We start from the raw sequence: 26,473 nt of genomic DNA, 5'->3' as shown, positions 1-26,473 counted from the left end.
TAGGCAAGCTCATTTTAGGATTATTGACTATGGATTAAGAAAGACAAAAGACACAGGAATTTCACTAGTGGATTTTACAATACTTTATAGATTCCTCTTTATTAGTAAATTAGTTTTGGATTTGTGACTTTAGGTAAATGGGCCTTTAGTCTTAATGTTTCTCCACTTTCATTATCACAAAGATGAAAATTCTGGTATGGGAAATGACAGATTTGCAAATGGTTGTGTTTGACTGGTGTTATCTGAACTGAGATCAGGAGATAGACACTCTGTAGCCCTGTTTGGTATGTTCTCTAAAAGTACAAGCTAAAAGATACATTCCATGTACACAGTAAGAAGTAAGTGACATAGGTTACAAATTGGTATTTCTTAGCAAAGTTATTTCATTGTTTAATTTCTCCAAGAGTGAAAAAACAGAAAATGTAAGCCAAATCATTTGAGAGTAATCCTAATTGTCTTGTCTTAAGTGTCTTAAGTGTCTTTCTGTTTAGATCAGCTATGCTCCTTTTGACCCGAGTCTTGGGACCAGAGACCAGCTCCAGTCTGCTTACCAGTTTCCTGTGCACACTGCAGCTCTGTACCAGGGAATTATTCAACTGCTGCTATACTTCACTTGGGTCTGGGTTGGCCTGATGGTTACAAATGATATAAGGGGAGAACTTTTCATTAGGGGAATCACAGAGGAGATGATCAACAATGGGCTTTGTGTTGCATTTGCAGAAAAGAGTCCAGTATTTCCTTCTGAGGACACCATAAACTGGGAACTTTTCAAAGAAAGGATCCGATTGACACGTGTTATCATTGCATTTGGTGACACACATGCTTTTCTGACAATTGTCTATTTCATAATTTACTATATTCCTTTTGGTAATGTCTGGATCACCACTTCTGATTGGGATGTCACCACATTTCCCTTTGAAGAAAATCTGGTTTACACATTCTTTGGAGTAGCATTATCATTTTCAGTTCACATGCATGAAATTCTGGGATTCAAGAATTTTCTCAGAAGTGTTCAACCTAGAAAATACCCTCATGATATCTTTATCCAGCATGTGTGGTCAATCTTATTTGAATGTCCACGTTTCTTTCAACATGGAGTCAGGAAACTAAGTCATTGTGAGCAAAATGGCAGCCTGAGCACACGATCTCTGAATGTTTGGGATATGAATACCTCACCCTTCAGCTACAAAGTCCATGCAGCTGTGTATGCCATTGCCCAGGCACTCCATGAGGAGTTGTCGTGCAGAGTGGAAGGAGGCTCACTTGATAAATGTGTACTCCAGGCTCCTCTCCCGTGGAAGGTAGCAATATCTATTCTTATGTTTTTCTGGAGTATTGGGCTCTCGCTTGTACATTCTGCATTTTGATTCATGATCTGTCATAGTGTTGGAAAAATGTTTCTTATGCTAGCATATTTCTTTTTGCTACTTCCTCCATCCTCAAAGTATTCATGTTTATTTCAGTGGCATAATGTAGCATAAAATAATAGAGTTAGAAAAAAGTGAAAAAAACCACATTGTATGGCTTAAAGTTGAGGTAACATTTTTATCAGAAAACAATATGAGCATAATGTTGAAAAATGGTTTCCCTAGTTTAAGTACATTCAAAAAATATTTATCTGATGTAATCATTGCATCTATTTTATTACTGCTTTTAATGATTTGTGAAGTAAATATAATACATAACACACAAGACTTGTACAAGTATAAATATGGCATATTTTAAATCATTTTTAGGGATATTTGATGCCAATAGTATGGTTTGTTTTGATACACAGGTCCTAGAAGAACACATAGTTTCTATAAGGCTAGACAGTATCATCCATGAATATTGTCCAGCTTACGGGAGGCTGAGACAGAAGGATCACGAGTTTGAAGCCAGTCTGGGCTATGCAAGCTCTCCTCAGTTGCAAGATGAAGTCTCCCTGATGAAAACTGAACTAGGCACTACTCTATAACTATAACAGAATATCCTTAGGAATCTGTTCTTTGACTTGTTGCTGTTGTTGTGATATATTGTACTTCATTTTACCTTAGGTCTCTGAGCCACCCAGCTTCAGGTTCCTGGCCATCCAGGCAATGTCTTTCATGGGTTGCCTGCCATGGCTTGAACCTCAAGTTAAATCCATCATTGCTTGGTCACTCCCACAAATTCTGAGCCACTCTCGCCCCAGCACATCTTGCAGCCAGGACAGATTGTAGGTCCAATGTTTTATGAGTGGTTTGGTGTTCCAGCTGCACCACTGGGAACCTTGCCTGGTTACAGAACTGGTTATGACCAGTTCAGGTTCCAGATCCTCCATTAATATGTCCTCACTAGATCACCCTCATAGGTTTCAGGAAGTTCCATTCCACTAAGTTTTAACATCATTCTAAATGCCCCACTATTCCATCTCTCTCTCTGTGTCTGTCTGTCCACACTCTCTCCCTCTGTAGCTCCAGCCCCAAACGTTTTACATCTCTGCACACCCTCTAGTTTACCCACAACATCTGTTCTCTCTTCCATTCCCAGGAAGATTCATGTGACATGTTTACCTTCCCACCTCTACAGCCCTCCTTGTTACTTAGCCTCTATGGAATAGTACTCCACTATGTAAATGTACCACACTTTCTTTATCCATTCTTCCATTGAGAAACATCTACTTCACTTCCAGTTTCTGGCCATTTTAAATAAAGTCACTATGAACTAATTGAGCAAATGTCCTTATGGTAAGATGTAGTGTCCTTTGGGTAAATATTCAAGAGTGGTATAGGTGGGTCTTGAGATATCTTGATTCCCAATTTTATGCAGACCCATCAAAATTATTTCTATAGTGGCTGTAAAAGTTTGCACTCCTTCCATCAATGCAAGTATTTTCACTTTGTTCCATTTCTTCAACATCACAAGCTGTCACTTGTGTCATTGATCTTAGCCATTCTGACAAGTGTAAGATGGAAACTCAAAGTAGTTTTGATTTGCATTTACTAATGGATAAGGAAGCTGAATGTTATTTTTAGGTGTTTCTCACCCCTTTTATTCCTCTTTTGAGAATTCTCTGTTTAACTTTGTACTTTATTTTAAAAATTAGATTGGTGGTTTGTTGATGCCTTGTGCCTTCAGTTCTTCATTTATTTTGTGTATTAATTCTCTGTTAGATTTAGAGTTGGTAAAAAAAAATCCATTTACATTCTGTTGATTGCAATTTTCTTCTATTGACATTGACCTTTGCCTCACAGAAGATTTTTGGTGTCATGAAGTTCAATTTCATTGAACTATAGGTGCTCTGTTCAGGAATTTTTCTCCTGTTCTAGTATGTGGAGAATTAAATAATTAAATAAAATTTGGCAGCACATTCCACACTACCTTCTTCCCCAAAGCTCTGGGCTTTCAAATGAAAGACACATACACAGCCTTTATAATTTAATATGCCTTAAACTGCACAATGGTTGGGCCACATCCCAATATCTATTTGCCTAATCCACCTCCCTCTGATAATAAATGCTGAGTTATAATTTATTATGTTATGTAATTTTCCTTGGGTGCTCTGGATCCAGTTAAGGAGCGCTCCTGGACTGCAGTCTCTTGGCTTCTGCATGGCAGTTTTGTCTCCCTGTACTCACATTTCTCAGGCACTGCATCACTCCTTCTCTACTGCTCCTGGAATGGTGGGTCTCTTTCTCCTTCTCCTTCCTCCCTGTTCCTAGTCAGGGAATCCTAAATGTCTCAACTCTGCCTTTCCTTCTCAGACATTGGCTGTCAGCATCTTTATTTACCAATCAGGACTACCAGGGTGGCAGGTTCCCAGAAGCTATTTGTGCGTAGATATTCTCTTGTAAACTGTTCCTTGCGGGAACATAAATAGCACTCATAATATAGGCAGCTATAAATATTTTCAAGGCCATTTTCTATTTTTTTGAACATGAAGACATCCAGTTATACCAGCACCATTTTTGAAAATACTTTTTCTAGTGTGTATTTATGGCTCCTTTATAAAAACTAAGGTATCCCTACATGTGTGGATTTATGTCTGGGTTTTCAATTTGATTCCATTGCTCAACAAGTTTGTTTTTATGAGAATAGTTTGTGGTTCTTATTACTATAGCATTATGGCACACTTTAAAATTAGGGATGGTGTTACCTCTGGAAGTTCTTTAATGTTTATTATGTTAATCCTACTGACCCACAAGCATGGGAGATCTTTCTAACTTTTGATAAGTTCCATCATTTTCTTCAAGACTTAAATGTTTTTTTATGCTAGTATTTTGTTTTCTCAATTTGGCTACCCCAAAATACTTTTTTGTTGTGGTTATTAGGAAGAATGTTGTGTTGTGCATAGCCCTGGGCTTGTATTTCGATGCTAATTCCACTCCTGGGAGGGGCTACAGATGAGATGTTAATCATGTATACAAGTGCCTTGTGAATATTTTCCCCATAATAACTTTCAAATGAAGGCCACAGCCAATGACTGGGCAGGAGGAAGGAGGAGGAGATAAGAGTTTGGGGGAGGAGAAAATGATCAACGGAGTAAGGGGGGCTATGGAGGATTGACAGGAAGGGGAGGAGCTATGGAGGATCGATGGAGAGGCTGGAGAGAAGCTCATGTCCTGGAGAAACTGCAAGTTATATGGCATAATATAGATGGCAATAGAGTAGTGTAGTGGGAGATCCTCCCAATCTAGGCTTATAACTTTTATTGTTACTGATTGAGTTGAGATTTCTTTTGGGTTGGAAAAATATAGCAACAAAATGGCACCCAACTTATTACTTAGAACCTAAAAAATGTAAGATAAATAGTTCACTGCCTCACAGTCCCCAAATATGGCCTGGGCAGCAATGTGTATTGGAAGCATGCTAGGTCTGAGAGGCCTACAAGGAACAGCAGAACGGCCCCCTCCCTGTGAATAAAGGGTTCTGGACGAGGTAATCCATTGATAAAAGAGAGATATATTACATCTTGATACTTAAAGATGAGAAAAACAATAAATGTTCTTTTGGCTTTATGTGATGATATTTTGAATGGTTTGGCAGGGATGGATTTAGAGGAAAAAGTCATATTATCATTTACAGAAATTGCAATATTTATTCTCTTGATTTACTATGTCCTCTCAAAAGGCAGTGCCCTAGACAAAAAAAAAAAAAATTTCCTTGCCCTTAGAAAAGAGATTACAAGTAACACTAGAACTAAAGGTTCAGGATTTCATATGTCAAAATAAGCAACAGAAAGAGGAGAATGAAGGTTGGAGACAGGACCTGGAACAGATGCTAGAAAAAGAATTTGACAATTCATAAACAGTGAGAAGATAGAGATAAAGTTTGGATGCAAAGTCTAGACGATAATTTTTTAAAGCTAGCAAATCAAAATGAGGCAGATGCTGTACTATTAGAATTACAACATAAAGGGAAATTAAGATTATGGAAGCAGGGCTGAGAACAGAAGATATAGGAAATTATAGATCAGCATGAACAACAGAAAGAGAAATTTAAGACTTGGCAATGTGGCCTAAAGGAAACACTAGAATTGAAGACCCAGGAAATTATAGAACAGAATAAGAGACAGAAAGAAGAGAATGAATGTGGGAGACAGGAGTTAGAAAAGATACTAGAACAAAGGATGCAGCAGCTCACAGATCAGACTGAGCAGCAGAAAGGAAATAGTGAGGACTGGAAGCTAGACTTGGAGAATAACCTCTTAAAGTTAATCCATCAAAATAAAATGGACAGCAGACTAACAGAATTGCAATATAAAGAAAAGATCACCTTGAACAGAGAATACAGGAACTCAAGGAACTGGAAAAACAACAAAAGGAGAGATATAACCTTAAGGAAAGAATTCAAAATATCAATTAAGGATAATACTCAGACAGAGACACAAGATAAAATTGGAGAAAGCCAACCAAAGGTTATTAGAAAACAAACATTAGTCTATATGGTCAATATATAACAAAGATCACCAGATGATGATCATCTACAGGGTCATCAGGAGGTTGAATAGCAAACTGTGGATGTGTTAGATCTGAGAAAATTTAAGGGAAGTGTCAATAATTTTGGAATGCATTTGCCATTTGTAAACCAAATCCTGACTTCTTGGGCTATTAAAAATAGTATAATCGCCCAAGACTGGAAGGATATGGCAAAACCAATACTAGAACCTACTGCTAATTTACAATGGGTCGCATAGTGATGAGATGATTTGAGGGAGATAGCATGATGAAATAGAGCCGGGGGTAGAGAGATTTCTACAGACCAACTGCTTGATGAGGGTCACTTTGCTGAGATAGAGGTGCAGGATATATATGACAAAGAAACTCTAGCCTTGTGTCGATTGTCAGATTTAAAGGCCTGGGACAAAGTTATAGGATCATGGAAAAGACATGAACCATTTACTCAAGTCATACATGGTCCACAAGAAAATTTCCCTGACTTTTTACAAAGACTAACCTCAGCTGTGAAAAGGAATACACCAGATTCTGTGGCAAGGAAGGCAATAATTGAGTCTTTAGCTTTTGAGAATGCAAATACTGAATGCAACGAAGTAATCAGACCACTGAGGGCAAGGTCAGCATCAATAGATGAGTGGATTAGATATACAACTGATGTTGTATCTCACTCACCTGATATGATATAATAGGAAAAGCTGTCACTAAATACCTAGAAATGACTCAAAAATTCAAATGTTTTAATTGTGGTGAGTGGGGACATCTCAGAAATGACTGTAGAAAAAAAAGTAATATCAAAAGGGGGCCTATGCCTTTTGGAATATATCAAAGATGTTGCAAAGGCTAACATTTGACTAGGGAATGTAGAGCAGCAACAGACAAATGGGGCAACACCCTGCCAAAAAAACTCCCAGGGGGGCCTCTCACAGGACCCAATGCCAGGCAGAGAGAGTTCTCTTCCTCAGGAAATTAAGTGTTACTGCTTCAAAAACAGATGTTCTGAGAAAGGACAAGGCTGAAGCTAGTTCTATAGACAATTCAGAAAGCCTCAAAGGGACCCAAAAGCAAATATTCTGACAAACTTCTATAGAGGATCAAAGGCCAAAACTAAGAATATTAGTAAACAAGTATGAAATTGAAGGAATTGTTGACACTAGAACAGATGTAACCATTATCTCTCCAAAATCTTGGCCTGTAGTTTGGCCACTTCCAGAAGTTGGCATCCAATTTCAAGGAGTTGGGACCTTATCCCAAATAAAGCAAAGTACCAGATGGCTTAAATGTATAGGAACAGAAGGTCAGGTAGGAAAATTGAGGCCATACCTGGCTGATATAATAGTTAACTTATGAGAAAGAGATCTATCACAGCAGTGGAAAACCCAAATTAATATCCCCTCAGTCTTAGTATCTAGCCATGAAACTAGACAGGCTCCTAATAAAAATCTTAAATTAGTTAGAGAATGTTATCAAAGGCAGTTACAGATTGTCCAAGCTGTCCATAAACAAGATACAGCAGAGGATGACAATTTAGCTTTACCCCACGGAGCCACTGCTGCCAAAACACCAACAGCCTTACCACTAAGGTGGTTGACTGACCAACCCATTTGGACTGATCAATGATCTATGACAAAAGAAAAACTACAGGCATTAGAACAGCTAGTCCAAGAGCAGCTGGAGGCTCAGCATATAAAGGAGTCTACCAGCCCTTGGAATTCTCCTGTAATTGTCATTTAAAAAAAAATCTGACAAATGGAGGATATTGATAGATTGCAGCGTGATTAATAGATTATTCAGCTAATGGGTTCCTTGCAGCCTGGGATACCATTGCCTTCCTTGTTGCCTAAGGAATAGCCTATCATAGTGATTGATCTGAAAGTCTTCTTTTTTTCTGCCAATCCTGTACATGAATGTGATAAGGAAAGGTTTGCTTTCTCAGTACCTACCTTCAATAGAGGTCACCTAATAAAAAGATATCATTGGAAAGACTTGCCACAAGGAATGTTAAATAACCCCAGCTTGTGTCAGTATTTTATACAACAGTCATTGGATATGATTTGCAAACCATTTCTCCAACCCATTATTTATCATTATAAGGATGGCATCCTATTGGCTGATCCAGACATAAATATTGTGGCGAGAATGATGAAGTAAAAAATTTCCAGGGGATTGCAAATCACCCCAGAAAAAATACAAAGAGGGGGGTTCTATTAATTATCTAGGTTATAAAATAAGTCTACAAAGGGTTAGGCCACAAAAGGGGCAAATCAGAAGAAGTCAATTAAGGACCCTTAATGATTTTCAGAAGCTACTGGGAGATATCAACTGGCTGTGTCCGGTGATTGGCTTGGCCACACAAGAGCTAAGCAATTTATTTCAAACCTTACATGGTGATAAGACTTTAAATAGTCCAAAAAAACTATCAGCTGAGTCTGAGAAAGAGTTACCTTTGGTAGAAAGGAAATTGCAGGATACACATCTAGATGGTATTGATTGAAAGATGGCCTGCATCTTAGTTATCTTACCTTCTACTCATTCCCGTACAGGAATTTTTATGCGGAGGGAAGATTATATCTTAGAATGGATATTTTTAGAACATAAAAATAGTAAGAAATTAAAAACCTACATGTAGAAAGTCTCTGAATTGATATGTAAAGGAAAAATGATACTTCAGCAATTACTCAGAATTGATCTGGAGGCTAAAATTGTGGTACCTTTTACTAACGCAGAAACTACCTCACTATGGTCACAAGATGAACATTTGCAAAGAGCATGCAGAAACTTCTTGGGAAAGATTAATAATAAATACCCTAAAAGCAAGCAGCTTCATTTCATAAAAAGAACTTATTGGAACTCCAATATCTGGAACTCCTACACTTTACGCTGATCCCAGTAAATCAGGAAAGTCAGTATAGACATCAGAAGATGTAAGTAAGGTGGCTGAGAGCCCATATAAATACCTCCAAAAATCTGAATTATTTGCAATAGTCATGGTGCTGTCAGAATTTCAAGAGTCTCTTAATATAGTAACTGATTCTTAATATGCAGAAGGGTTTGTTTTACACATAGACACAAAATAACTCCTAACTGACTTCATTATTTATTCAGCTACAACAAATAATCAGAAATAGGAGTTATCCACTACATATAACAGACATAAAATCCCATACAGGTAGATCTGCCAGGCCCTCTGGCACAAGGTAATAATGAAATTGACCAACTACTGATAGGACATGTGCTAGAGGCTTCAGAATTCCATAAAATTCACCATGTTAAGAGCAAAGGTTTAAAGAAAGAATTCTTACCACTTGGCAACAAGCCAAGGAAATTGTGAAATAATGCCCTACTTGCTTGTTGTGTAACCATACTCCATTGCCTATCAGATCTAACCCTAAGTATACCCAAAGAAATGACATTTGGCAAATGGATGTCTTCCACTTTACAAAGTTTGGCAAACTAAAATATGTGTACCATAGACACAAATTCAGGATTTCAATGGGCAACTGCATTACCGTCAGAAAACACTGATTCTGTAATTACACACTTGTTAGAAGTTATGACCATTGTGGAAATACCAACACAAATTAAAACAGACAATGGGCTGGCGTATATCTCTAATAAGATGAAGCAGTTTTTTGAATATTACAATATAAAACATGTTAAAGGCATACCACACAATCCTGCAGGACAAGCAATTGTGGAGAGATCCAATGGAACTCTAAAGGAGATGCTTAATTAGAAAAAAGGATCGACAAGAACCCCGAAAGATAGATTACATAGTGATTTGTTAACCTTAAATGTTTTAAATGGTAATGAACAAAACACCACAGCTGCTGAAATATATTGGATTGTAGAAAGAACTATTGAACTAAACCAGCCTGTTTATGTTAAGGTTATTCTAATATCAGAAAGGAGAACGGGAAATGTGTTATGCTGGAGGAGGGGCTATGCCTATATTTCCACAGGAAAAGAAAAACTGTGGGTTCCAAGTTGATAAAAATCAGACATGACAAAGAGAGACCTCATGAAGACCTTGTTGACAGAGAAGAATAGGGAGACTAACACAATCAACAAAATAGGTGATGTATGTGTGGTGATGTTTATGTCTCTGTATATGGAGACAGCTCTGGAACTGACTGAGACTAAAATATCTATACACAGCCAATAACACTTATTGAGTACATATTTCCAATGACTTGTTATTACAGGCCATCCTTTACGAGGACATATATACAAAGTTACAATATAGTTTTACTAGGTGATCAAGCTAACATGAGGAAAGTCAGTTATCGTTCTTTATTGATCTTCATTGAACAACGTGTGCACCCTAGATACTCAATGTGAATGTCTTTACAGAACTACATGTTGCTTTTAAGTTTTGTATACTACAGGATGAAAGAAGAGAAAGACAGCCCTGAAAAGATTCACACTCCAGGATGCTGAAATTCTGGGACCTTCCATTCCAGCTTCACGCTTGACTCTACTTCAACTACAACAAAGCTGATCTTTAAAGGCTTGCTTCCAGAACTTTTCTTGTCTATCCAGCCTTTCAGAATGTCATGGTCAAGATGTCAGCTGAGCAATGAAATTTCTCAACACATATTGACTGGAAGGCAAATAATGCCAGCTAGCTCTCTTTTGACAAGCCAATTTTCCTACCTCCCTTTGGGCCCCCAGATGGGAATTCTTTGCCTCAATTCAGCTAGAATCATACAAAAGACTATCATCATCCCAGTTCCTTATGTGGGGTGGATGGTTCTGATTATTTTAGGAATTATAGATATGTTGTCATTTTAGGGATACTTTACAAATGTAGCTTTGGAGAGAGGGATCTAAAGAACTTAAACTCAGGGATTTCTACCTTTCCTTTCCTTTCCTTTCCTCTTGTCTTCTCTGTCCTTTCTTCTTACGTAAAGATGAAGGGGGTGGAAAAGAAAAAATAAGGATATAGAAACATCATAGGAATTATAGAACTAGGCAAATAGGGACAAGTTAGCCAATGTACTTTTAAGTAAAACATTACATAACCAGATCTTACATTGGTAGAAGTCTTTATAATTGATAAGAAGTTGAAGTTATAATTTCTTATATTGGTTCAGAATTTACTTAATGTAAATTTAAAGTTTTCATTGGTATAAATTTATTATTGATATAAAACTGTGATTAATATTGTTACTCCCATATAGGCATGTGTCTATATGGGAGTAACACATTTAAGAATACAAGGCTTAGACTCAGTCCTTCTATAACTGCTATTATAAACTGTTTTTAGATGATTAAATCATACAAGTTAAGGGTCAGATAACAAACTCGTGGTTGTGAATTAATTAAGGCTGTTCCTGAGTTATTTCGGTTAGAAATGGTAGAGATTAGTGAAGGTTGAACAAGTAAGAGTTGCTTTAGGTAGATAGATGCTCTTCAAAGGCATCAGAAGTCCACAGAATATGATGTTTATTGACATTTCTTTATTAAAGATCATTTGACTAGAGACCTGTCTGCTCCTGACAGCACCCCTTTCTTGAATTCAAAGAAGAAATTGAGCATCAATGGAGTTGCTTCAGTTGTAGTGAGACAGTCATCAGGCAAGAATTGCCTCATTTCATCTACAAATACTTTCCAAAAAAAGAACACACTGTGTAGAATAGTTGTCTGATAATCTCTGCCAAGACAGAGTAATCAGCCCTTTAAAATTCTGTATTACCAAGGTATGTCAGATGATCCTGGGCCAGAAGGCTGAAGACTGATGCTCCAACATTTTGAAATATAAGGCCTGTCCAGGTGATCAGCAGTCTCTATAAATTGGCTAAGTTTTAGAAGCTATATTTTGTGATTCTCATACTTTCAGGTACTATGTAGATGTTCTTGGATTTCTGATGGTGGTGAAGACTAGAAGTCTCATAGCCAGTCCAAGCTATTTAGCATTTAGAAAGATGGTACAGATTTGAGAGAATGGTTTTCAGATGGCCTACAATCTAAAGCCAGGGAATGAGTCAGGTGTAGAATTATAAGTCTTTTAAGTTTGGATAGATGACAGAGGTACTCTTTAATTGATAAAAATTGATGGACTGGGTGTTAGGTTTATCATATTCGGTATAAATTACAAAATGGTAATAATTGTGCTCAATTGATGTCTGAGATAAAAGAGTCTTTTAATTGGACAGAAAGGGGGAAGTCTTGTAGATAGCCCCGGGATTGTGCTTTGATGCTAATTCCACTCCTGGGAGGGGCTGCAGACGAGATGCTAATCATGTATACAAGTGCGCTGTGAACCTTTTCCCCACCTTAATGTTTCAAATAAAGGCTAGAGCCAATGACTGGGCAGGCGGAAGGAGGAGAAGCTGAGACGTTGAGGGAGGAGAAAAGATTGATGGGGAAGGGGGAGGCATTACAGAGGATCGACAGGAATGGGGAGGAGCTATGGAGGATCGATGGAGAGGCTGCAGAGAAGCTCATGTCTTGGAGAAAACACAAGTTATATGGAATAATATAGATGGGAATAGTGTAGTGGGAGATCCTCCCAATCTAGACTTATAGTTTATATTGTTACTTATTGAATTGAGATTTCTTTTACCAGGTAATTGGGGTGGAAAAATATAGCAACAGTGTTGTTTCTCTGATTTTTTTACTCAGTCTGTCATTTTTATATAGGAAGGCTACTAATTATTTGTTTGAGTTAATCTTGTATTCAAGCACATCTCTGAAATCAATCATCAGCCATACAAGTTCCCCGATAGAATTTGGGGGTTTGCTTATGTATACTATCATTATCATCTGTGAATAATGATATCTTAGATTTTTATTTTCTTGTTTGCATTTTTTGATCTCCTTCAGGTAGCTTGCTGTGTAAAGTCTAATTTGTTTGTAACATCTCTTAGCTGCACTATTTATTGAGCTTTTGTCTGGATAACTCATCCATTGGTGAGACTAGGGTATTATAGTCTCCCACTATCAATGTATGAGATGGATGTATGATTTGAGATTTACTGGTGTTTCTTTAACAGACTTGGGTATAAATGTTTGCAGCATAGATGTTAAGAACTGAGATGTCATCTTGGTGGATTTGTTCTTTGATGAGTATGAATGTTCTTTCCCATCTCTTTTGATTAATTTTCATTTGAAGTCTATTTTGTTAGATTTTAGTATACCTACTCTACCTGGATTTTTAGGGTTATTTGCTTAGAAACCCATTACCCAACCTTTTATTCTGAGGTAACTGCTATCTTTGATTTTGAGATGTGTTTTGTATATGCTTTGGAAGGTTGAATCCTGTTTTCAGCTACATTCTGTTAGCCTGTGTCTTTTTATTGAGGAATTGAGTCCATTGATAATGAAATATATCTATGACAAACTCAAACTTTTTATTGGGTGCTGGAAGTGGTTGTGTGTGTGTGTGTGTGTGTGTGTATGTGTCTCTGTGTGTGTGTGTGTGTCTGTGTCTGTGTCTGGGTGTTTGTTTATTTGTTTACTTCCCTTTTTTTGTTTTTCTACTGTGAGATTAAGTATTTCCTGTGTTTTCATGGGTATACTTTACCTCCTAGTATTGTGAGTTTCCATTTTTGCTATTCTTGTCTCTATGTCAGTTTAATTTTCTATCTTACACAATTTTTCTTTTCTCTGAAAGTTTCCTCTAACATTGCTACAAGGCTCGAATATGAACAAAATTTTACTCCTACATATTTTCATATTAGATCATATTCATTTTCCCTTTACTTTAAGAGGAGAATTTTGCTGATTCGATCTTAAAAGTAAATCATCCTTCTCTCTAAGGAAGGGATATTTTTCACTGTTATTTTTCAGAGAATTTTTTTTCGTTTATTTCTTTTAGTTTAAATTATAAGGTTAGATGTAGTTGTTTTATAACCAGCCTACATGGTCTGCTAAAATAATGTGTTCTTTGACAGTTACATATAAGCATACAAGTAGATAATGTTTTCTCTTCACACCCATTACCCTCTGTCTCTAAGCTCTCTGCATACACGCAGATCCTCCAGTCTCTCATCATATCCCTATTCTATATTCTTGTCTTTTTTTTTTCATGATACACTGGATTTATGACCCACAGGGTCTTCCATGTGGGCATGAGTATGCAGCTATCCAATAAGGCAGAATGAATTAAAAAATATTGGTATTTCTGACTACAATGACTTCCTCTCCTTTAGAACCCTATAGTTTTTAACATTTATGATGTCATGGACTGGACCCCATAAGCCTCTGTCTTCGTCTGTGGTTAAACATTTTTATTGGATCAGTCTCATGCTAGTCCTGTACAGGCAAACTTAGCTGCCATGAGCTCATGAGTGCCATGACCATGTCACACCTAATAGAGAACATTTCATGGACCTCCTACCTAGCATCTAACTCATGCATTCTCTCGATCCCGTCTTTCACAATGTTTCCTGTGCTTTGAGAACAGTCAAATGGCTGTCCTATTTCTATATGAGACTCAATCGTCAGTTTTTCCTCAAGCACTGATATTCTTGGCATAGAGAAGATGCTCTGATATAATTTGACAATAGCATTGTTTATTGTGTATAAATATGCAGGAGGCTAATCAGAAATGTGTCTTCTTAGCCAAGGAGAAGAAGTAGGCTCAACCATAGGACCTCTGATTTCCACAAACATGGACCTTTATGGGTTTGCAGTAATAGACATGAATCCCGCTTATAAGGAAGTCCTCAAATACAATCAGCAAGAAGTTGTTATTCCCATAATAGTTGTCCCAGTATTCCTCTAGTATGCACATTGTGTCTGGAAAGTTGGTATTATAGAATGCAAGGTCCACAGTTGACTTTTGAATACAAGGTCCTCTGCTGACTTTTCTTGCCCAGCAGCTTGCAGTTCAGCTTTTGCCAGAGTGAAATGTGCCAGACAGACAGACAAGCAGAACAGACAACAGGTAGAAAGGTTACACCTTATTTCTAGCCTCACTACTGTGTCCTGAAGCCAAGGTGTGTTGTATCTTCAGCCATAGGGTCTTACTATCTGGTTCTTATGTGTAGCCAAGGGCAATGATCACAACCTGCATACACTTGGGGTCTTTCGGGGGGTTCCTAATTGCCACAGGGATATATTTTATATAATAAACTATAATACTTCTATTCAAATTCTTTTTAAATTATATTTTTTTCTTAAATAGCTTAAAGTTGTAGCTATATGTGACTTCATATATCTTCAGGTTTGGTTAACTTACCCCATTTTGTTCTTTGCAACTCCTATACTTTTTTGCAGCTCTCTATCACATGATTTATATACCACATGTGTTCTACTTGCCCTCCTTCCTTATTTACAACAATCATATTTTAAAACCTGTAATTTTTATTTTATTAGTACTTTCTCAAGTAATTTATAGCTGTGAAAAATTGCAATTTTTCTGAAAAACTATTATGCAAATGTATAAAACACCTCAATCAAATTGTTCTCATTTTTCATAATTTTTCATCTTCTTAATTTTCAAAATTAGAATTTGGTGGCCAGAGTCCTCCTTTTATCACGGAGTGACTAAGAAAAGCTCATATTTCAAATCTGTATAGTAGTGATAGAGTTGGTAAATAGCATATGACTATGCTAATGCATATATATAGCCCTACATATACTAACCTTATGATAAATGTTTAATAAGTGAAACAAAAATCAAAGCCACAGGAACAAAGAGTATGTGAAAGAGAGATCAGCTAATTTAACTAGCTTTATTTGTATGTCAATAACTTACCGTGAAAGTTCTGAACATCATTTTCTCTTTTAGCTCCATTTATTCTTACAAAAGGGCCAACTTGTGAGAAGCATCAATGAGGAGAACATTGTAAACTAGGAAGTTTCAGCAACCAAGTTTGACATCTATAATTACCAGTCTCTGCAGAGTGGTACCAAAGCTCAAGTGAATGTTGGCGAGTTTGTGTTTGAATCTCACAGTGTTCAGCATCTTTCTCTAAATGATGAACTCATAACTTGGGGTGAACACCACAATCAGGTGAGTATGTCAGCACCGTGTGCTGTGCTCAGAGTAAAATTCCTCAGAAAACAGGGTTGAGGGAATGCTGAGTGCCATGAGGCTGAGAGTGCCCTTATTTTGTACTTTCTAATGCTGAACACCAGAACTTTCTGTCTATAGAATCACTGTAAGAATTACTGGTTCACTTTGGATTAATTCTTCAGATGATTTCATTCTTGTTATGATCAGATACACTCATGGCCTATCTAGAAAGAAAAATGAAAAACTAACAACATCTTGGGTGGTTTCAGAGATCTTTAGTGGAAGTAACTGCCTTTGGTAAATAAATAAAATAAAAACATGGATGAAACCTGTCTTTGCAACTAAGTATTTGGAAATACAACTTTTATTTTTATGAAGTTAATTGTCATCTCTGAAGCTTACTGCCTCCATCTGCTAACTTCTGCCTATTTCTGGATGCTTCTAGACTCCTTACAATCTATTCTAGTTCTAGAATATTTAAAGCCTTTGAAATTTAATGCTAAATAAGCTCACCCTCCCTACCTCATTCTGAGTTCTGCCTGGGTGGTTCAACGTCTATTCTGGCTTAAACTCTTCTCCAAGCTGACTGGTTTCATCTGAATTCTCTCAGTTTCTGATAGAATTTGCTCTGCCCTGGCCTCATATTAACTTTGGCAATATGTTCTAATCTTTTGGCTCCATTTTCATTTTCTGACTGTTTCTGTGGTTACTTGTGTCTAGCTTGTTCTCTCTGCATCCTGTCTCTGTACAACTGTCCATGTAAAACTCATTGCTCCCTAAGCTTCATGCACTATTCCATTAAACTGCTGACAGAAGCCATCTAGGAAAGGCTATGACAAGTAAGATTTCTAGAGATAGTACACAGTTTTGAGTGGTTGCAATGGGTGTACTCTGAGAGGCAAAGACCCCAAAGATTTTGACTTAGATATTGCTTTTCTTTCCTCGCACTATTATATCGCTTAATGATTTCCTGAGTATTTACCAAGCCTTTTGGGGTGATTTCCTGCAGAATGAGTATGAAGATGTACTTTCATGTAGAAATGCTGTGTTGGTGAATTGATGATTCCCTAATTGCTAATCATGATTTTAAAGAGCTTCTAAATTGATACAAGTATTCTCAAGCACCCTATAGAATAAAAGTTGCAAAAAGTGTTCTGTATACCTTCATGTGTCATGGACTAATTGTGCTAAGGAAAAAAACAGGATTGGAAGAAATTAATGATTAATGAAAAACATTTATTGCATGTTATATCCAAGAAATAGGTTGTAGGTACTCACTGTGGAAAAGCAAGGCCATATGAACCTGTTTCTTTGTACTTATAATGAGCTGATACAATGAAACAATGCCTTGAATTTATAATCTCCTTTCTGCTGTAATTCCCTGTGGTTTAACATTTTAAGTATGATGCAATTTTTTTCTTACATAGAAGGTTTTTCTAACTAAAAAGCTGTAAAAAGCCGGATAGTGGTAGCACACGCCTGTAATCCCAGCACTCTGGGAGGCAGAGGTAGGCGGATTTCTGAGTTCAAGGTCATCCTGGTCTACAGAGTGAGTTCCAGAACAGCCAGGCCTATACAGAGAAACCCTGTCTCAAATAAAAACAAAAAACAAACAAACAAACAAAAAAAGCTGTAAAAAACTGAAAGCGAAAATAAAGTCTTGGAGTAGCCTCTTTCTGCTTCTCCAAATGTGTGTTTGTCTTACTATGCTCCTCACTTTGACTTTTTTAATTTCTTTTCTTTATTTCCTTTCCTTCTTTCTTTTCTTTCTTGTTTTTTCTTTCTTTTCTTTCTTTTCTTTCTTTTCTTTCCTTCTTTCCCCCTGTCCTTCCTCCTTTCTTCCTTCCTCCCCCTTCCTCCCTCCATTCCTTCCTCTCCTTTCTTTCTTTCTTTCTTTCTTTCTTTCTTTCTTTCTTTCTTTCTTTCTTTCTTTCTTTCTTCCTTTCTTTCTTCCTTTCTTTCTTTTGTTCTTTCTTTCTTCCTTCCTTCCTTTCCTTCCTTCCTTCTTCCTTCCTTTCTTTCTTTCCTTCCTTCCTTCTTTCTTTCTTTCTTTCTTTCTTTCTTCTTTCTTTCTTTCTTTCTTTCTTTCTTTCTTTCTTTCTTTCTTCTTTCTTTATGGTTCAGGAAGAGTTAACCAAATTTGAGCCTCTTGCCTGGCTTGCAAGTGGTCCCTGAATCAATTACTAATGAGCCTAAGTAATTAAGTTTCCTTTCTTAATCCCCTTCTGCTCTCAGCAGGAGTCAATTGCAAGAAGTTACCAGCTTTTGGCTTAGGAATTGCAAAACCAAGTTAATTGACAAGAATTATGAGCTTCTACCCCCAGAATAGCAAGAGAAGGTTAATAGTCAGAAGACATCAGTTTCTGGACTCAAGAAGATTAAGAAAGTGTTAATGGCCAGAGGTCTTCAGCCTTTGTCCTTCATCTATCACACTGTCCCAAGCACAGTACCTGATTGTAGGAGCTAGGACCCTAGCACATTGCTTCTTTTATCTGTCTATTCTTATGAAAGTTGGGTGTTAATTATTATCTCTGATTCATTCTGTTAAATCTTTCTCTGATATGTCACTTTCTCTGCCCCTCAATTAGAAGTTACTTTCAAACCTGGGTGCTTTATTCTACAAACTAACTTTACCTTCTTTATTTGGGATTAAGGATATATTCTAGGGCTGAGCCATACCATAACTAGAAACAGATATTTCAGTAAATGACATGATCTCAGGGTTCACAATGTGATCAAATATCCCGTGACAGGTATTTTTGGATTTGAATATAAAACTATATGTTCACACATATCCTTATTGTTGTAACTGTTCACCATGAACATCTGTGATAAAAAGAGATGATACATAGTAATGTGGAACAGTGTGGTCTTCAACAGACCTGATACTGTTTTTCCAATGGAAAATACTGGGTACATCAACCACTTCAAGGCAGGTCTCCTGTTCATGAGTAGTTGGGCAGCACAAGAAGGGTATCCACCATATATACATACTTTTATTTGGTTATATTTGGTGGGTTTTGTTTCACTTTCTTTTGCTTTTCATGGCGTTGTATTTTATTTTCTAGGATTTGGATGATTTGTTGTGTTTCAGAGATTTCAGTTTGTTTGTTTGTTTGTTTGTTTTGAGAAAGAACTTGAATTTGGGTGGGTTGAAAGAGGGAGAGGACCCGGGCAGATATGGAGGGGGAGGACATGAACAAAATATGTACAAACAGGCATTTTGGCTTCACACTCTAAAGGCATGGTACTTCTTGGTTGTTACAGTACACAGATGTCCTGGTGAAATTTACCATCTGGATGCTAATACTGACTGCCTTCCCTCCTCTCACGTCTCCTGTACAGACTCCTTCATCTGTCTGCAGTCAAAGTTGTCCACTTGGATTTAGGAAAACACCTGTTGAACGGAAACCATTCTGTTGTTTTGATTGTGTTCCATGTCCAGATGGAGAGATTGCAAATGAAACAGGTATTGTAAAAATGATTCTGAATGTGGAGATTTCTAGAAATGGCTTTGAATGGAAAAATGATGCACCACAGGATCGGAATGAGTAACACAACACCTGAAAACATAGTTATAATTATGTAGCTAACTCTCAGTACTTTAAAAAGAAGTTCTTGATGGATGGAGGTGGCAAAGGTTTTAATCTCAACTCTTAGTATATGGATCTCTGAGTTCAAAGCAATTCTGATCTACAGAGTTTCTCAGCTGTCTTCAGGCTGGAATGGAAGGAGGGAGGAAGGGAGGGATAAAGGAAGGGAGGAAGAAAGGAAGGACAGGGAGAGAGACGGAAAGAAAAGAAAGAAAAGAAAGACAAGGCTTGGAATAAAGGACAGCCAGGGCTGCTCAGAGAAACACTGTCTTGAAAAACAAAACAAAAAGTAAACAAAAACCTTGATCTCTATCCATACCTTTTTGTTACTGATGTTTGTTTATCTGTTCGTTTTATTTGCTATGCTGTGTGTATTGGTCTCAAACTGCTCGACTCCAGCAATCCTTCAGGCTGAACCTCCAGGCTAACTAAGACAGGAGTGTTCTCCTGCATGTGGTCCAGCTTTGTCTTCTGCTTAGTTGCATTAGGTTTAAGTTTCTTTTCTTTGTACCCTGGTTTTCACCAATGGTTTTTACTGCTGTAGCAGTATTAATGAGTAAGGTTAGTGCTCTTTGTGTACTGTAAACAGTTAGTACTCCATGTATACCCTAAACTATGAGATGCATTATCCAGCCTAACTTTATTTCATGCTTACAATAAATACTAACATGACCAATATTTTTACAAGGAAATTACACTTTGGAGAAACTATATAAATTGCTATGATTGTACAGCCAAAAGACAGCTGAGAAAAAAAAATACGTATTTATTGAGTGAGAGGAACTGCTATAAACAATGTATTAGAGTGACATTGAGGGCAAATACAACACTCCTTACTTGGAATCTGTGACAATGGGATCCTGGGTCTCTGGAACCAATTACTATGGTGAATAGTAGAAAGTCTATAAATATTTGTTTATGACTAATTAAGTATTTCCTGTATAATTTAAGAGTTTCCTTTGGAATTACTTTGATTCCTGTGGGAACTTTCATTATATATTCCCTAGTATGGTAAGACTGCATGAGGTCTTACCAGTCACTGAGCAATTCTAGAGGATGAGTGATACGCAGGGCTGTGAGTGATGTGTAGGGCTATGATTGATGTGAAGGGATACTTTTCCCATTATCCTCTGACTGTCCAGCGGTCACTTATTCCTCAAAAATATTCTGATTGCAAAGCCTCCCCAGAACACAGCAATGTTGCCTACCATTTTTTTTTTGTATCCTTATTTCACCTCTAACATCTATTTCAAAGCACATGTTTTGTCATGCTTATTTTTTTTTTCTCCTGAATGAAACCTTATTTACCAATCTCTACTTAAAATAATGTTCTTTGCTTTTTTTGGTACCAAAGTCATGGTAGGTCATACAAGTACCACCAAGTCCTCATTCGTCATACCTTTAAAAAAAATTGTATTAGTTTTCTGTGGATTTCACATCATAGACGTGTCTTAGTCAGGGTTTCTATTCCTGCACAAACACCATGACCAAGAAACCAATTGGGGAGGAAAGGGTTTATTGAGCTTATACTTCCACGCTGCTGTTCATCACCAAAGGAAGTCAGGACTGGAACTCAAGCAGGTCACAAAGCAGGAGCTGATGCATAGGCCATGGAGAGATGTTTCTTACTGGCTTGCTTTCTGTGACTTCATCAGTCAGTCAAGAGGACCCTCCCCACTTGATTACTAATTGAGAAAATGACCCATAGCTGGATCTCATGGACGCACTTCCCCAACTGAAATTCCTTTCACTGTGATAACTCCAGCGTGTGTCAAGTTGACACACAAAAACAGCCAGTACAGTCCTCAATCCCTCTCATCTTTCTATACCCTTGTGACCATGTTCTACCCTGGCAACTTCTCCATGCCCCAAACAAAAAATGTCTTGTTGTGGAAGCTGTAATGTCTCACAGTGAGTCCAATGGTATACCCTTATGTTCATATCTCTTTGCTTGCCAATGTTCATTGGAATGACTTGTTGGTCTGCTTTGAGCCTCTGGCTGCTGCTACTCTATCAATACTGGAACCTCACTGAGACTCAGATCAGATATCCTGTTGCTATCCTGTGTCATGAGTTCTTATAATTTTGCATATGTAGGACCAGCCCCTTCATATACTCTAGCAGTACATAGTGTGGTAAAGGTGGGAATAGAATAATTCAAAGTACTGAGACTGGTCCTGAAAATTATCTGAGATGGTAGCCCATACGCTTTCCTGTTTCATGTCCTATGACAAGCTTAAAAGCAACTCCCCAGGATAGCTCCCTGTCCAGGTCCTATGGTGCAAGTCTGGTGGTCATCTTGGTCTTCCTCCTCATCTTGATTGTGTCCTTCAGTCTCAAAAAGAGTTTTTCTAGTTACTGCCTTACTCCCAGTCCTAGGAGCCATTGAGGCCTCTGTAGCACTGTACTGGTGGTCTCTCAACCGTTCTTCGGGGAGTGTTAGACTACTAATCATAGGTCAGAATACTGAAGGCAGCCTTTGCCTCTCTCCTCTCTGCCACCTACTGATGCAGGTGTGACTGCTCCTTTTAGGAGCAGGCATTACTCTGTACTCTTATGAACCACCATTTTCTCAGATAAGTAATAGATTGATAGATAACAAGACAAGAATATTTCTACCTCATACTCTCAAGATTATATCTAAAATGCTGTGGGAATATTTTCCTCTTCACCCCATGGCAGTATTTTCTGTGCCATCAACAGAAGGTGTGATGTTCCCAAGTATATGTGACTGAATGTCATTTTCTTCATACTCTAACATATACCAAGTATTAAAATACATTATCCTTGAACTTCAGTACTTATAAAGTTCTAAATCTGGAACAATAATTTTTGTGCTATACCTTAAAATATTAATTCTGGAAAATCAGGTTGCAATTATGCATGTTTACATATACTGAAAATCAGGATTTTAATTTGGTGATATAATTCCAGTTTACTAAATAATTCTAAGAAAAATATTTCTATCATCATCATACATTTAACACATTTTTTGTTCTGGGAACAGAACCAAGAGCCTATATGTGTAGGCATGTGCTCTAGACTCAGCTGTATCCACAGATCATGCAATTCTCAACATAAAAATGTTCCATTACATGAACTAATTTCAATGAGCTTTACCATATACCTTTACAAACAGATTCAAATATGGATTCTAGAGCCCACTGACTTTTCAGGGGCAGCTACTACTTCATTATATGATCCTTAGAACATTGCATTTATTCTCCTATAGAAATTCAACCAGTTTTATTTCATGTGAATCATTTTTCTTCAAACTGCCAAAGTCAAGCTACTTATATCAAATGATATATTCTTCAAAATCAAAGAAGAGAATGAGCAGAACTGAGAGCCAAGTAAATAGACTTGGATCATAACCATGAAGAAAATACTGTCCCCAAACAACCTGTATATACCACTGGAAAAACCTGGTTTGAATTGCGCTTTGGAAGAGAATTAATCTATAGAATGATCAACATTTTACTGGTATTTCATGCTCGTGGATTAGCAGGATTAATATAGTTAAAATGGCCATCTTGCCAAAGGCAATCTACAGATTCAATGCTGTCCCCATAAAAATCCCAACCCAGTTCTTCATAGAACTAGAAAGAGCAATTCTCAAATTCATCTGGAATAACAAAAAAACCAGGATAGCTAAAACTATTCTCAACAGTAAAAGAACTTCAGGGTGATTCAGTATCCCAGACTTTAAACTCTACTATAGAGCAATAGTGATAAAAACTGCATGGTATTGGTACAATATCAGGCAAGCAGATCAATGGAATAGGATTGAAGACCCAGAAATGAACCAACACACCTATGGTCACTTGGTCTTCGACAAAGGAGCTGAAAGCATCCAGTGGAAAAAAGATAGTCTTTTCAACAAATGGTGCTGGTTCAATTGGAGGTCAGCATGCAGAAGAATGTGCATTGATCCATTCTTATCTCCTTGTACCAAACTCAACTCCAAATGGATCAAGGACCTCCATATAAAACATGACACACTGAAACTAATCGAAAAGAAACTGTGGAAGACCCTGGAGGACATGGGCACCGGGGAAAAGTTCAATAGCTTACGCTCTAAGATCAAGAATTGACAAATGGGACCTCATAAAACTACAAAGATTCTCTAAGGCAAAGGACACTGTCAAAAGGACAAAACAGCAACCATCAGATTGGGAAAGTATCTTCACCAACCCTAAATCTGACAGAGGGCTAATATCTAATATATACAAAGAACTCAAGAAAGTAGAACACAGAGAAACAAATAACCCCATTAAAAAGTGGGGTACGGAGCTAAACAAAGAATTTTCACATGAAGAACTTCGGAGAGACGAGAAACACCTTAAGAAATGTTCAACATCATTAATTATTAGGGAAATGCAAATCAAAACAACCCTGAGATTTTATCTCACACCAGTCAGAATAGCTAAGGTCAAAAACTCAGGAGACAGCAGGTGTTGGCGGGGATGTGGAGAAAGAGGAACACTCCTCCACTGCTGGCGGGATTACAAGATGGTACAACCACTTTGGAAATCAGTCTGGCGGTTCCTCAGAAAACTGGGCATGTCACTTCCTGAGGATCCTGTTATACCACTCCTGGGCATATATCCAGAGGATTCTTCAGCATGCAATAAGGACACATGCTCAACTATGTTCATAGCAGCCCTATTTGTAGTAGCCAGAAGCTGGAAAGAACATAGGTGTCCTTCAACGGAGGAATGGATACAAAAAATGTGGTATATTTACACAATGGAGTACTATTCATCCATTAGAAACAATGAATTCATGAAATTCTTAGACAAATGGATGGAGCTGGAGAACATCATACTACGTGAGGTAACCCAGTCTCCAAAGACCAATCATGGTATGCACTCACTGATAAGTGGATATTAGCTTAGAAACTTTGAATACCCAGGATATAATCCACAAATTAAATGATGTCCAAAACAAATGGAGGAGTGGCCCCTGGTTCTGGAAAGACTCAGTGCCAGAGTATAGGGGAATTCCAGAACAGGGAAATGGGAAGGGGTGGATGGAAGAACAGGGGGACGGAAGAGGGCTTATGGGACTTGAAGGGAGTGGGGACCCAGAAAAGGGGAAATCATTTGAAATGTAAATAAAAAATATATCAATAAAAAAAGAAATATTTTTGGACATATAAACTCACACTTGAATATGCAATTGTTTTCCTTCCTTCCTTCCTTTCTTCCTTCTGTCTTTCCTTCTTTCTTCTGTTTTTTTTTTCTTTTGTTTTCTTTTCTTTTCTTTTGAGGCAAAGTCTCAGTGTAAAATCTGTCTGGCCTGGCTAGGAATGTGGTGTATAGACCATTGTGGCTAGTAACCCTCCTGAGTGCTAGAATTCCAATTGTACAGAATAGTGCCAAGCTATAATTATCTTTTAAATTAAAGATGGATCGTATGCCAGTGTCTTTCAGAGTGAATATCATCCAAGCTTAATGAATAAGACTTCCCATTCCACTGCAATTGTCTTAAATATTCAAAGATTTACTTTTACCTGTGTCCTTTTTGTTTTTGTTTAATATTTCACCCCATGGGGTTTTAGAGATTTTTAATTTTTTGATTTTTTCCCTTTTGTCTTCTTCTTTGTCATTTATTTATTTATTTACATTTATACTCTCCAGAATTTATTTTTACCTCAAGTGTACCCTTGTACTGTTCCACATCCCATACTTCCTCCCTACCCTCCTGTCTCCAAAGGGATATCTATACCCCACACTCCCAAGCAACTTAATCTCTAAACTCCCTGGGGCCTCCTGTCCCTTTAAGATTAGGTGCATCTTCTCTGACTGAACCACACTTGGCACTCCTGGGCTGTATGTATTGGGGATGTCATAGCAGCTGGTGCATGCTGCCTACTTGGAGGTCCAGTGTTTGAGAGATCTCAGGGATCCAGGTTAATTGAGACTCTAGTCCTTTTACAGGGTTGCCCTCCTCAGCTTCTTCCAGCCTTTCCCTAATTCAACCACAATGGTCAGCATCTTCCACTCATTGGTTGGGTGCAAAGAACTGCATGTGACTCTTTCAGCTGTTTGTTGGGTCTCACTAAGTCTTTCTGTAAAATTATAGGAAACTCAGGTAACTTAAATATATGTAATAAATATTTATTGAAATTTAAGTGCAGAATTACTTTTCCATTAAAAATCTTCTAATCAGAGTTCAATCCAGGATATTAATGAACTCAACCAAGACAAGCATTTTTTACCCTAAGAAAAACTATTCACTTAAAATGTATTGCCTTCACCATTATTTCTAGAAGAATGATATATCCTTTGACAAAAGGTATAGTGAAAGAATCAAAAGAAAATACCACAATTCCTAAACATAGATGTCACTAAATGTTAGGAAGGTTTAGTTTCTACCTGTTCCTATTAGAGGCCTGTTCTGACAGTCTAGTTCTTTCTTGGAGGTAGTTGAGGAGGTAAAGAATTGAGTGGGGGTGGGGGGGTGGGGAGAGCAATGGTTGATCTTGTGGGATATCTAACTTTGCTTTAAGTCTAAGTTACTTTGTAGGGCTAGCTGGATTGTCTCTCTCTGTTCTTCCTGAGGCCATTTAACACCTCATAGTAAAACAGCTGGGGACTAAATGAAGAAGTAGCCTTTGTTCTTTTCTGTGCAGGAATTTGGAGTCTGGGACACCCAGACTGCTAGTGAATGCCACAGGAAGAAAAAGGTAGACTATCATATCATCTGCAAATAATGATAGTTTGATTTCTTCCTTTTTGGTTTGTAACCCTTTGACCTACTTATGCTGTCTAATTGCCCGAGCTAGTACCTCAAGCACAATATTGAAAAGATAAGAAGAAAGGGGGCAGCCCTGTCTAATCCCTGATTTTAGTGGAATTGCTTCAAGTTTCTCTCCATTTAGTTTGAAGCTGGCTACTGGTTTGTTGTATATTGCTTTTACTATGTTTAGGTATGGGCCTTGAATTCCTGTTCTTTCCAAGACTTTAAGCATGAAAGGATGCTGAATTTTGTCA

The 26,473-nt window shown here is 37.6% G+C and overlaps 2 pseudogenes; one reads left to right on the top strand and one right to left on the bottom strand.

Moving 5' to 3' along the window:
* Positions 1–26,473, top strand: part of LOC127679170 (vomeronasal type-2 receptor 26-like) — a 41,293-nt pseudogene that overhangs the window by 8,143 nt on the left and 6,677 nt on the right.
* Positions 21,911–22,014, bottom strand: LOC127679606 (uncharacterized; annotated as a pseudogene).

This window comes from Apodemus sylvaticus, chromosome 2 (assembly GCF_947179515.1).
Source record: "Apodemus sylvaticus chromosome 2, mApoSyl1.1, whole genome shotgun sequence".
In the NCBI taxonomy this organism is placed as follows: Eukaryota; Metazoa; Chordata; class Mammalia; order Rodentia; family Muridae; genus Apodemus; species Apodemus sylvaticus.
The sequence above is the reverse complement of the archived record's forward strand: the minus strand, read 5'-3'. Positions and strand labels throughout refer to the sequence as shown.